The sequence below is a fragment of the Bombina bombina genome, chromosome 1 (assembly GCF_027579735.1).
Source record: "Bombina bombina isolate aBomBom1 chromosome 1, aBomBom1.pri, whole genome shotgun sequence".
Taxonomy (NCBI): Eukaryota; Metazoa; Chordata; class Amphibia; order Anura; family Bombinatoridae; genus Bombina; species Bombina bombina.
Window position 1 is genome coordinate 1,534,179,217 of NC_069499.1, and position 11,834 is coordinate 1,534,191,050.

The following is an 11,834-nucleotide window of genomic DNA, read 5'->3' on the forward strand; positions in this document are numbered from 1 at the left end:
CCTGGGTCCATTAATGAGGAGATGCTCCTATGGTGCTACCAGTGGCGTCACTAGGGTTGATGTCACCCGGTGCGGTAAGTTATGGTGCCACCCCCCAGAAATGTTTTTTTTTTTTACTGCAAGAAGAGGATTTCATAGAAAAGGAAAACTTCTCCATTGGATAGAAAGCAGACACACACAAACACAAAAACACAGGCACACACACATAGAAACACTCAGACACACACACACACTCAGACACATATAAAAACACACTCAGATGCACACACAAACACTCAAACACACACACACAAACACTCAAACACACACACAAAAACACACACACAAAAACACTTAGACACACACACAAAAACACTCAGGCACACGCACACAAAAACACGTAAACTGCACTGCATTAATTATAAAACTCATGCCTAGAGCTGATCTCTGGCTCAGCAGAACATCAAATGAAAGATAAACAGTGCACTCTAAAAAGAAATCAATAAAGAAAAGGTTTAGGCGTGCAAACTATGAAAATTCTTCTCTCTGACTCTGTTCCAAGTCTGTCAATTCACAGCCCCGGGCCGTGTGCCTACCTCTTATGGCCAATCACCACTGCACTGGACCCACCCCCAGACCCCGGCCCTCCTGCCCTCCCCTCCTTCCTCTTCAGTGTGCACTTAGTGTACCATAACCATACCGGTCTGGTGGGCATCATCTGTGGCTCCTTCACTTTAGAGACAGTGTCAAACAGTCATGCGGTCAGGTGCCAGGCATCCCCTCATGATTTCCCGTTTCCCGTTTAGAGAGACAGCACAGCAGTGAGTGACTCCATTGCTCCACACGTTACTGAGCAATGAGCACAGATAGGCAGGCAGGTTTAGGCTAGCAGCGCTACTTCACAAGCCCCACAACACGCCCACAACATTCATAGTGAAATTGGGCAGAGGAGGAGCAAAGTACAAAAAAAGCAAAAGCAGCCGGGAAAAGTATTTGTGGAAATTGCGGCACGGGCTCAAGGGGCAAAAAAATGAAGTGTGTCTACAACTTCCCCAGTCCCACTAATGTTCACAACTGCTGACCCCTCTAATAAAAACATCTATGCATCTCTACATTGTATTTCTTAAAATACATTTCAATAAAATAAAAAAAAATATATATATATTGTTTTTGCTGGTGGTGTCACCCCCTGGAGGGTGTCACCCGGGTGCGGTCCGCACCCCACTAGTGATGCCACTGAGTGCTACCTGGCATAGATATAAAGCTGGCCTTGACCTTCAGACCATGGAAGAGCTTAAAGCCCATTGGGATATGGATTCTAGAGCTTCTTCTCTGTATGACTGGCAAAGAGTAAGTTCCTCTGTCCTGTGATGGATTAGTTTGTTGCAGGGATATGGAGAATGAGAAGGGATCTCCTTTCTATCTTCATTACTTAAGTTTACATGGTTTTGGTTAGAGGGGCGCTTGCTCCAAGGATATCACAAATATGGAGTCAACCAACTGGATAACAATCCAGAAGACTCTGGAAATGAAAGAACTCCAATGTTGTGTTGTGCAGTATACTCACTGAATCAGAAATCCAGTATCAGCGCTGCCACAAAGGAAGCCTTTTATTTCTTCATAAAAACATCGGTTTATTAAGCTCTACGCGTTTCAACTAACTAGTTGTCTTTATCAAGAGCAATTTAAAAGGCAAAAGAAGTAAACATGTAAAGTGCCCCTAAGCAGAAGGATAACAAACCGTCAACCTCCACACTCAAGAAGGAAAGCTTAGGAAAACACTGTCATTCTCCACTTTCAGATGGTTAAAAAAAACAAGGAAATAGCTGTGGTTATTAAAATGGAATAGAAGATTGGAAGTTGAAAAAGACACATGCAGAATGGCATGATATGTTGCACAAAAGATGGCAAAATAGGTTTCAAGAAGTAAAGGTCTGGACTTAAATAAGAAATAAAGCAAACATGCTGCAAAAAGTGTGTTTGGTGGACTGGAATAACATCAGTGATGGTTCTCAATGCAAAGTATTTGAGGAGTTTCCTTAAAAAAAAAATTAACTGCAAATCATAACACAAAACCCCAAAACTCAAATTTCAACTGTTTGTATAGTAGATTGTCAAATACAAACTTACACCTAGTTTTGCGCTAAACAGGGTGCGAAATGAACGCAACAAAAGTTGCGTTATTTCACACACCCCCATAGCGCTGCCATTACAAGTTTCTGAAAGCTTCCTTGTGGGTGCGATACGGTGGCATTAAGATCCATGTCTCACAAAATCCAAGGGCTGCTTTGACGTGCTCGTCGCTAAATAAAGTTATTAACCCCTAATCTTCCGCTCCCGACATCGCTGCCACTATAATAAAGTTATTAACCCCTATTCCGCCACCATCCTCATCGCCACCACTATAATAATGTTATTAACCCCTAATCTACCGCCCCTGACATCGCCGCCACTAATAAAAGTTATTAACTCCTATTCCGCCGCTCCCCGACATTGCTGACACTAAATAAAGTTATTAACCCCTAAACCTCCGGCCTCCCACATCTCCGCCACTTAATACGCTTATTAACCCCTAAACCGCCAGCCCTCCACATAGCAAAACACTAAATTAAACTATTAACCCCTAAACCTAACACCCCCCTAACTTTAAATTAAAATTACAATATAACTATTTAAATAAATAAAAACTTACCTGTGAAATAAAAATAAACCTAACATTAAACTATAAATTAACCTAACCTTACTATTCTAATCAAATAAAATAACTACCAATTAAAATTTTTTAAATTACAACTATAAAAAAACAAATCCTACAAAAAGTTTAAAAAAAAAAAGTTTACCAAAAACACTAAAATCACGAAAAATAAAAAACACTAAGATAACAAAAAATAAATGAACGAAATTATAAAAAATAAAAACAATTACACAGAATCCAATAGCCCTAAAAAATAAAAAGGACCCCCAAAATAAAAACACACCCTAGCCTACAATAAACTACCAATAGCCCTTAAAAGGGCCTTTTGTAGGGCATTGCCCTAAAGAAATCAGCTCTTTTACCTGTAAAAAAATACAAAGTCCCCCCAACAGTAAAACTCACCACCCAACCAACCCCCCAAAATAAAAAAACCTAACTCTAAAAAAAAACGAAGCTACCCATTACCCCTAAAGGGGCATTTGTATGGGCATTGCCCTTAAAAGGGCATTTAGCTATTTTGCATTGCCCTTAAAAGGGCATTTAGTTCTTTTTCAAATTGCCCATCCCTAATCTAATCAAATCAGCCAATAGGATGTCAGTAGCTCTAATGCTATTGGCTGTTTTGAACAGCCAATAGGATTTCAGTAGCTCTCATCCTATTAGCTGATTTGAATTTGAAGAATCAAATCAGCCAATAGGAATGCAAGGGACACCATTTTTAAACGGCTACCTTGCAATTCAACTTTCAAGTGTATGAAGAGGACGCTATGCGCAGGATGGGATCAGCTTCCAGGATGGCTCTGCTCCACGCCGACGGGATGAAGATAGAAGATAGAAGACGTCCCCGGTATGGATGAAGACCTCGCCACCTGGATGAAGACTTCTCAATAGTGTGTTCCTGCTTTTACGCTGAAATTGTCATTTTCTTCAGCGTTAAAATCTACAATGCAAAACTCATAATCTACAGTAGGTGTAACTCTAGGCTTGAAAGTACTGGTTGCCGTATCCTTCTTTGTAATATTTCTCTATGCAAAACTCTAAAATTGTGTAGTCATGTAAATGATCATAGGATCAAGGTTAAATAAAAAAAAAAGTAAAACATTTAAAAAAATCCCCTTTGAGATGAAAAAAGCAAAATGCAGTCCCTTCAATGTAGAAATGATCATGGATTAGAGACTGAAAACTTCAGTATGTGTGCTTGTGTCTCTCTCCCTCTCTCTCTCTCTCTCTCTCTCTCTTCCTCTCTCTCTCTCTCTCTCTCTCTTTTCCTCTCTCTCTCTCTCTCTCTCTCTCCCTCCCTCTCTCTCTCTCTCTCCCTCCCTCTCTCTCTCTCTCTCTCTCTCTCTCCCTCCCTCTCTCCTTTTCCGTTTTTCTTTCTTTCTTTCTTTCTTTCTTTCTTTCTTTCTTTCTTTCTTTCTTTCTTTCTTTCTTTCCCTCTCTCATATAAATAACCCAGGGAGGAGATATAGAAATAAAATACAAAACAAAAGAGTATCCAAAGCGCGTCCAAGTTAGAGAAAAGAGTCCCTTGATATCCAATTCATAGGTAAAAAACAAGCCTTTATTGTGAAAATTCTACAGGATAAAACATGGTCATAAAAAACTCTCAGCAGAGAGACAAGTGAAAAAGGTCTGACCGGTTTCGGCCCAGTGTGGCCGTAGTCATAGACAGATAACAGGTACTCAAAGAACACACCTTATATACCTGTTAACCACTCCCCAACTGGGAGTGGTATAGAAGAGTAGATTAAAAACAAACTCGTAACTCTGAGCTGTTAAGAAAAAGGGGGATAATATGGTGTAAATATAAATATATAATATATAATAACAAATGGAGATTCAGATAAGTAATCAAATATGTAATCAAATATAGATTTGGACTATAGGCATTTGTGATAATATTCACTTAGAAGAAGATATAACACTAGATGTATTAATAAATGAATAGATGTATACATACATATTTAAATACATAGACTAATCTGAACCTACTAAGAGATAACAGAAAAAAGTGAAATATGTAGATTAATAGATGTTACAACAAATTTCCAAAAGGGCCAGTGGAGCCACTAGTTCATAAATATAAATAATAATAATAAAATTGATTCTGATTATACAGATGTATTAAAGAAACAGCAATCCATGTGAAAAAATATAAAATTATTATTAATAAATAAATATCTAAATATGAACTAGAGAGCCAAATAATCAAATGGCCAAACAGAGTATTGAACATAAAATGCTTCATACACTAAGCCTAAATATTTGTTAATGTCATAAGGATGTGAAATTATACACACAATATACCTTAGCCTTATAAGATACCTGCCAGCCCAAAAAATAATAATATATTAATTAATAAATGGCTATGGGTTTTAAACACCTCTAAAGTGTCAAGGAAAATATCCAGAGAAATATGTGTAGTGTCAGGTACTATCTGTGCCAAAAATTGATGATATCAAATTCCGAATTGAAACCCTCAGGTACCAGGCTACCGAGCCTGTGAATCCAATAGATCTCTTGCCTGGAGAGGATATGAAGTAAATCACCTCCCCTAGGTGGTCTGGACACAGACTCGATAGCCCGCCACCTGAAGGTTCCAACATCTCCCATATGCACATCCAAAAAATGTTTGGATAGTGCAGAAACAGCCCTTTCCTGGGAAACGTAGGAGAGATGCTCTCTAATCCGCTTGCCCACAGGCCTAGTGGTTCTGCCAACTTATTGTTTTTTGCACTGGGTGCATTCAATTAAGTAGATAACATATCTACTACCACACTTGACTCAACCCCTAGTGTCAAAAACCTCCAGCGTTTTGGTTGAGGAAAAGGATTTTGAAACAACCATGTGGTCACATGACTTACATGTTTTTTTCCCACACTTATATGTTCCCTTAACTTTTAACCAAGAGCTGCCACTCTCCTTTTGGGGCAGCATACTGGGGGACAACATGTTGCCCAGAGACAAATTACGTTTATAGATGAAATTGCATCCATCATCCATAATACGTCTCAGTACTGTGTCACCTCGGAGTATGGGCAAATTCCTTTCAATAACCTTACAAACCTTATCAAATTGGTTAGAGAAAGCAGTCACTAGTGTGGGTTTAATTCTGGTGGAAGTATCATTCCTCAGTCTGTTATCTCTTGTCCTTCCTTGGTTACATCTCATATCCATTGCAGAGACTTCCATAAAAGTCTTATTAATCAGATGTTTGGAGTAACCTCTCTCTTGTAGTCTCACTTTCAGATCCTCACTCTCCCTCAGGAAGTCCTCTCTCCGGGAACAATTTCTTTTGATACGCATGAATTGGCCTTTGGCAATGCCTTTAAACACATGCCTCGGATGGCTACTTCTGGCATGCAACAACGTGTTCCCGGAGATAGGTTTCCTATAGAGAGATGAGGATACCCCCCCAGTCTCACCATCAAAACTGAGGGTAATATCCAGGTAGTTTATGCTGGTCTGGTCCCACTCAAAGGTGAACCGCAGACCAACACTGTTGATATTGAGCAAGTCGACCAGAGTGTTAAATTGGTCTTTGCTGCCTGACCAAATGACTAGCAAGTCATCAATGTAGCGCAAATATTTTACGATATATTGTGTACAATTTCTGTTACCCCCAAAGACATGGAACCGCTCCCACCACCCCATAAACAGGTTCGCGTAGGAGGGGGCAAATTTCGCCCCCATAGCAGTTCCACGTCTCTGGAGGTAAAATTTACCCCTGAACATGAAGAAGTTATGCCGGAGTAGAAAACTAACCGCTCTCAGCACATACTCTCCATGTTCAGGTGGTAGTTCAGTGTCTCTTTTCAAAAAATATGAGACAGCTTGCAGACCGTACTCGTGTGGTATGGAGGAGTACAGGGACACCACATCAATGGTAGTCCAACTGTACCCCTCCCCCCAAGTAACATCCTCCAGTCTTGAGAGCACATGGGCAGTATCCTTCACAAAGCTGGGTAATCTTTGAACTAGTGGTTGCAGGAATTGGTCCACCCATCTGGACAGAGGTTCCAAAAGGGAACCAATTCCTGCCACTATTGGCCTGCCCTGTACATTCACCAGACTCTTATGAACTTTTGGGAGGTGGTGGAAGATGGGCATTACTGGATTATCAACCAGCAGACAATCATATGTCTGTTCATCAATAATGCCCATCTCCACCCCATCATCCAAAAGGTCACTTAAAATAGCTTTGTACTCTGGTGTAGGATCTCTAGATAGACACATATAGGCCTCAGGATCCTCTAGTTGCCTTAATGCCTCATTTATATAGGTTCCTGTATCAAGCAGGACCACGCTTCCCCCTTTGTCTGATTGGCGGATTACCACCTCCTTGTTGTTCTGTAGTGTGGCAACAGCCTCCCTTTCCAACCTAGACAAATTAGAGTTATGGTCATATTTCCTAGATTCATCTAGTTGTGTAAGATCTTTGATGACTCTCTTGTGAAAGACTTCCAAGCTTTTACCCCTCATTTGTAATGGGTAAAACTTAGACCCAGATTTCAAATTATGTTGTTTATTTTGTCTTGTAAGTGTATCCTCTGATCTGGCCTCCTGTGTACCACCCAGGTCTTCTAAGTCTATTAAAGCACAGACATCACTGAATGGCATGTCGCGGTCAGTCCCCTCCCTCTCCTGATTATGCACTTCACTGGGCATACTATCAGAAGATGTCGAGAAGAACTTCCTTAAGGTAAGATCCCTTACCATTTTGTTTACATCCAGTATGGTCTGGAATAAATCAAAATCCCTAGATGGGACAAAATTAAGACCATACCCCAGGACTTTTCTCTCAACATCTGTAAGCTGATAGGAGGATAGGTTAACCACCGAAAAGTCACTCACTGGTATCTGTGCCCCCTGGTTCTCCTGCTCTCTCTCACTGGGTATCTCTGAGACTGAGTGGATGTTTCCTCTTTTCTTTGTGTGAAGCCCCTCCCTCCCCCTCTGGGTTGTTTTGGAGCCCACTGAAAAACCTGCATGTTAGGTCCCACATCATTAGTAGCTATCTCTCTAGTAGTGCCGGATTGTGAATAGAGAGACCGTCCCCTTCTACGGCGACCTCTCCCACCTCTTTTAGGTATAGCTCCCATTGCTCCCTTAGGATCCTTTAAAATACCTCTTGGCATAGAGTTAAATTCTGTGTTCTCTGATAGTTCAGATATCTCTCCCTCTGAGCCTGAGCAGCCCTCATCATCAAAACTAGAAGCAAATTTATCCTCATCTGTCTGCTCAGGCTCTGAGTCAGAGAAGGCAACCTGTTTTAAACCACCCGATCTATTTGGCTTGTTCTTTTCCTTTTCAGGTTTACTTGATGTTATATCCTGACCTGAATGATGAGCCCTAGATCTATCATTATGTGTCTGTGACCAAACTCTACCTCTCTGTTTCTTCCGCCATATGTAAACTGTGCCATTGCTATAATCTTTCTGATCGCGTATATACTTAGAATGTTTAATTTGGATAATTAATTTCTTAGACTCTTCAATAACACTCTTAAGTATAGCATCATATTCTGGATAGACATTACACAATTTATACTTATTCATATCACCCTGCAGGGCGATTATCTTTTCCTTAACCTCTATCAGCAAAATATCTTTATGTTCAATCAAAAGAGCTATAAGTTTAAGTGAGCAGTCCGTTAGGGCCTGATTCCATCTTTCAATGAACCCAGGGTCCTTTACATCGTAGGTGGGAAATTTATTAATCCTCAGGCCCCTGGGAATCATTTTCATACTGATATATTTAGACAGAATCCATTTGTCCCATTTTAGCTTTTGCTCTTTCTTCTTTAAATTCTCCAAATCATAAAAGTAATCTCCTAATATTGTGTTAGGTGTATCACTTTCAAACACATCTGTTAATTCCAATGCATCCCAATTTTCTTCATCCATCTCATTAAGAGAAAAGAAAGAGTCTGACTGTGACATGTTATCCATACTTTAAATAATTTTATCGAAAAAGTGCCTTGCAGCTACTTTGCTTGTTAGAAAAAAATATAGCTATAAATCCTTTTTCAAGAAACCAAGGGAAATCCCATACACGACACAAATTGTATGTAGTAGTTGAAAACTGTATTAGTAATGATCCACTTAGCTCAATAGAGGAGGAATAGTTAGTAGAGTGCTGAACTATAAGACAGGGAAAAAAACAAACAGTAAAGTGAGCAACCGGTATTGCTCAAAGCAAAGTTCAGAACTATATAGTGTGCTATGAGAGGCTGTCACCTTCGCGACATGTAGTGTTAAATGGAGTGACAAGTCTGTATAGAAGAATTGCAAACCAGGAGAAAATACAGCTGATAAACCTGCGTTTAGGCACTGAGTAAAGGCAAGCTAGCGATTTTTCTTAGACCACTAATAGGGTCATGCAAGCAATATACCTTGAAGCAGTCACTTTAGATGTATGCATCAAAACCCCTAGTATTCCTGAGTAGCCCAGCTGTAGAGTGTGATCTCACAAGCCGCCCACTATTAGACATGCAGATGTAAAATGATGTAGCAATTAGTGATATTGTTGGCCTGTCAGCTCGTTATCCATAGCGTTAATCAGGCTCAGGGTTAAGCACAATTCCACATCTCCGTGGCATAAAGCTGTGTCATAACAAATAACTTTCAAATGATCACATGCAGATTTTAAAGAGGCATACTCACAGTGCTGGGGTTCCGCTTTTCTTATGGCTATTAAATTCCTAAGTGTCAGTCTCATGCCAGCCTAAGGAATACTCACAGTGCCGGAGTTCCGCTGTTAAACATTTAGTGCAATCCCAGGTGTCAGTAACAATTTGTGAACTTCCGTTCCCAAGTAACACTACTCAGCCTCTCTCCTTAGCGCACACCTTCTCCTATCAGCTGGGATCCGGGTCAGCTGTAATCCGTGTCGGCTTGTGCGTGCTGGCGGAAGTGGAGTCCCTGTACTCCACAGTAAATATAAAACAAAAGAGTATCCAAAGCGCGTCCAAGTTAGAGAAAAGAGTCCCTTGATATCCAATTCATAGGTAAAAAACAAGCCTTTATTGTGAAAATTCTACAGGATAAAACATGGTCATAAAAAACTCTCAGCAGAGAGACAAGTGAAAAAGGTCTGACCGGTTTCGGCCCAGTGTGGCTGTAGTCATAGACAGATAACAGGTACTCAAAGAACACACCTTATATACCTGTTAACCACTCCCCAACTGGGAGTGGTATAGAAGAGTAGATTAAAAACAAACTCGTAACTCTGAGCTGTTAAGAAAAAGGGGGATAATATGGTGTAAATATAAATATATAATATATAATAACAAATGGAGATTCAGATAAGTAATCAAATATGTAATCAAATATAGATTTGGACTATAGGCATTTGTGATAATATTCACTTAGAAGAAGATGTAACACTAGATGTATTAATAAATTAATAGATGTATACATACATATTTAAATACATAGACTAATCTGAACCTACTAAGAGATAACAGAAAAAAGTGAAATATGTAGATTAATAGATGTTACAACATATTTCCAAAAGGGCCAGTGGAGCCACTAGTTCATAAATATAAATAATAATAATAAAATTGATTCTGATTATACAGATGTATTAAAGAAACAGCAATCCATGTGAAAAAATATAAAATTATTATTAATAAATAAATATCTAAATATGAACTAGAGAGCCAAATAATCAAATGGCCAAACAGAGTATTGAACATAAAATGCTTCATACACTAAGCCTAAATATTTGTTAATGTCATAAGGATGTGAAATTATACACACAATATACCTTAGCCTTATAAGATACCTGCCAGCCCAAAAAAAATAATAATATAGAAATAAAATACCTACTAAACATTTAATTAATTGTATTTTCTGAACCCAACCACACCTTAAACTCTCGCCCTACCCTTTCCCAGTTCACAGTGTATACATATATGAGTCTGTAATTGGTTGATGCTGTCACATCGAGTTGCCAGGTGTTCAGTTTGCAACTTGACAGATCAGTATTTCAGAATTGCCAGTAACATATTTACAAAAATAATGGACACTTAAATGTAAAATAAAGAAGCAACAATGCACGTGTGCAGCTCTGTTTATTGTTAGCAGCTTATGTTGGAAAATATCCTTGTCTTATATGTTATGGGATGGCATGTCATGGGGAGGTGTTAAAACTCTGCTGAGTGTGTGTCACATGTAGCTCCCAGGAAAAATCACTGCTCTATGTTTTTATTTGTAAAAGTAAAAACATTACTATGCGTAAACTGTTGGGAGTCAAATCAATGCTGTATGTGTGACATTGGCAGACAAAGTAATAGAACGATTAATTTGAGTGGTACCGCAAGCCAAGGGGATACAATCACTGCTTATTTGTACAAAATATGTATGGCAGGGTAAAGGGTGCAGCCAATGGTAGAGCTTTGTGGAAGGGGAATTGTGTGACCCCAGTAGTGCTTAGTCAGGCGTACAGTATATTTTTGGGGACAGCTGGCAACCTTAGATACAGGGAGCTAGCAAATTGAAGTAATTTTTTAAAATGTATCAGAAAAAAAATCTATTACTCATTTAAAATTCAGAGTAAATGCTCTTTTTATTATGTACGCTCTATTCTACTGTTTTATTGGTCCTTTAACTCTCACCCCAACTCTAAAAGCTCACCCTTCCTTTTGCCTAACCCTAAAATATCACTGATTCTTATTCCCAATTCTTAACTCTCAGCCTACACTGTCACTAACCCTCACCATCAGTAACGGACCTACTCAGCGGAGGGCCCCAGTACAGATATTTTTTGGGCCCCCTAAAGTTAGCTTACTAGTGAGCAATAGTAATATACATGCTGCGCTGTATAATGATTTTGAGGACAGACAGACAAACGGATAGATAGACCTACAAACTGCACTAATAAAAGGTTCCCCTGCATTAGGAATCTACACATTCTGCACATGCCTGTGTAGAGATGGCAGCTATGGGCCCCCTCCAGCACTTGGGTCCTTGTGCAACTGCACCTACTACACCAATGGTAGTTCCGTCCCTGCTTACCATACATATCCTTTCCCTGACTCTATGGGGCCGATTTATCAAAGTCTGGCGGACATGATGCGCTGTAGCTGAATTCTGACAGTATACGCTGTCAGTATTTAACATTGCACAAGCTGTTTTAGTGAACGGCTTGTGCAATG

At 39.6% G+C, this 11,834-nt stretch overlaps 1 protein-coding gene across 1 annotated transcript in view; it reads left to right on the forward strand.

The window, feature by feature from the left end:
* Nucleotides 1-11,834, forward strand: part of LOC128666882 (myosin-16-like) — a 357,676-nt gene that overhangs the window by 22,734 nt on the left and 323,108 nt on the right. The gene's annotated exons all lie outside the window — the stretch shown is intronic.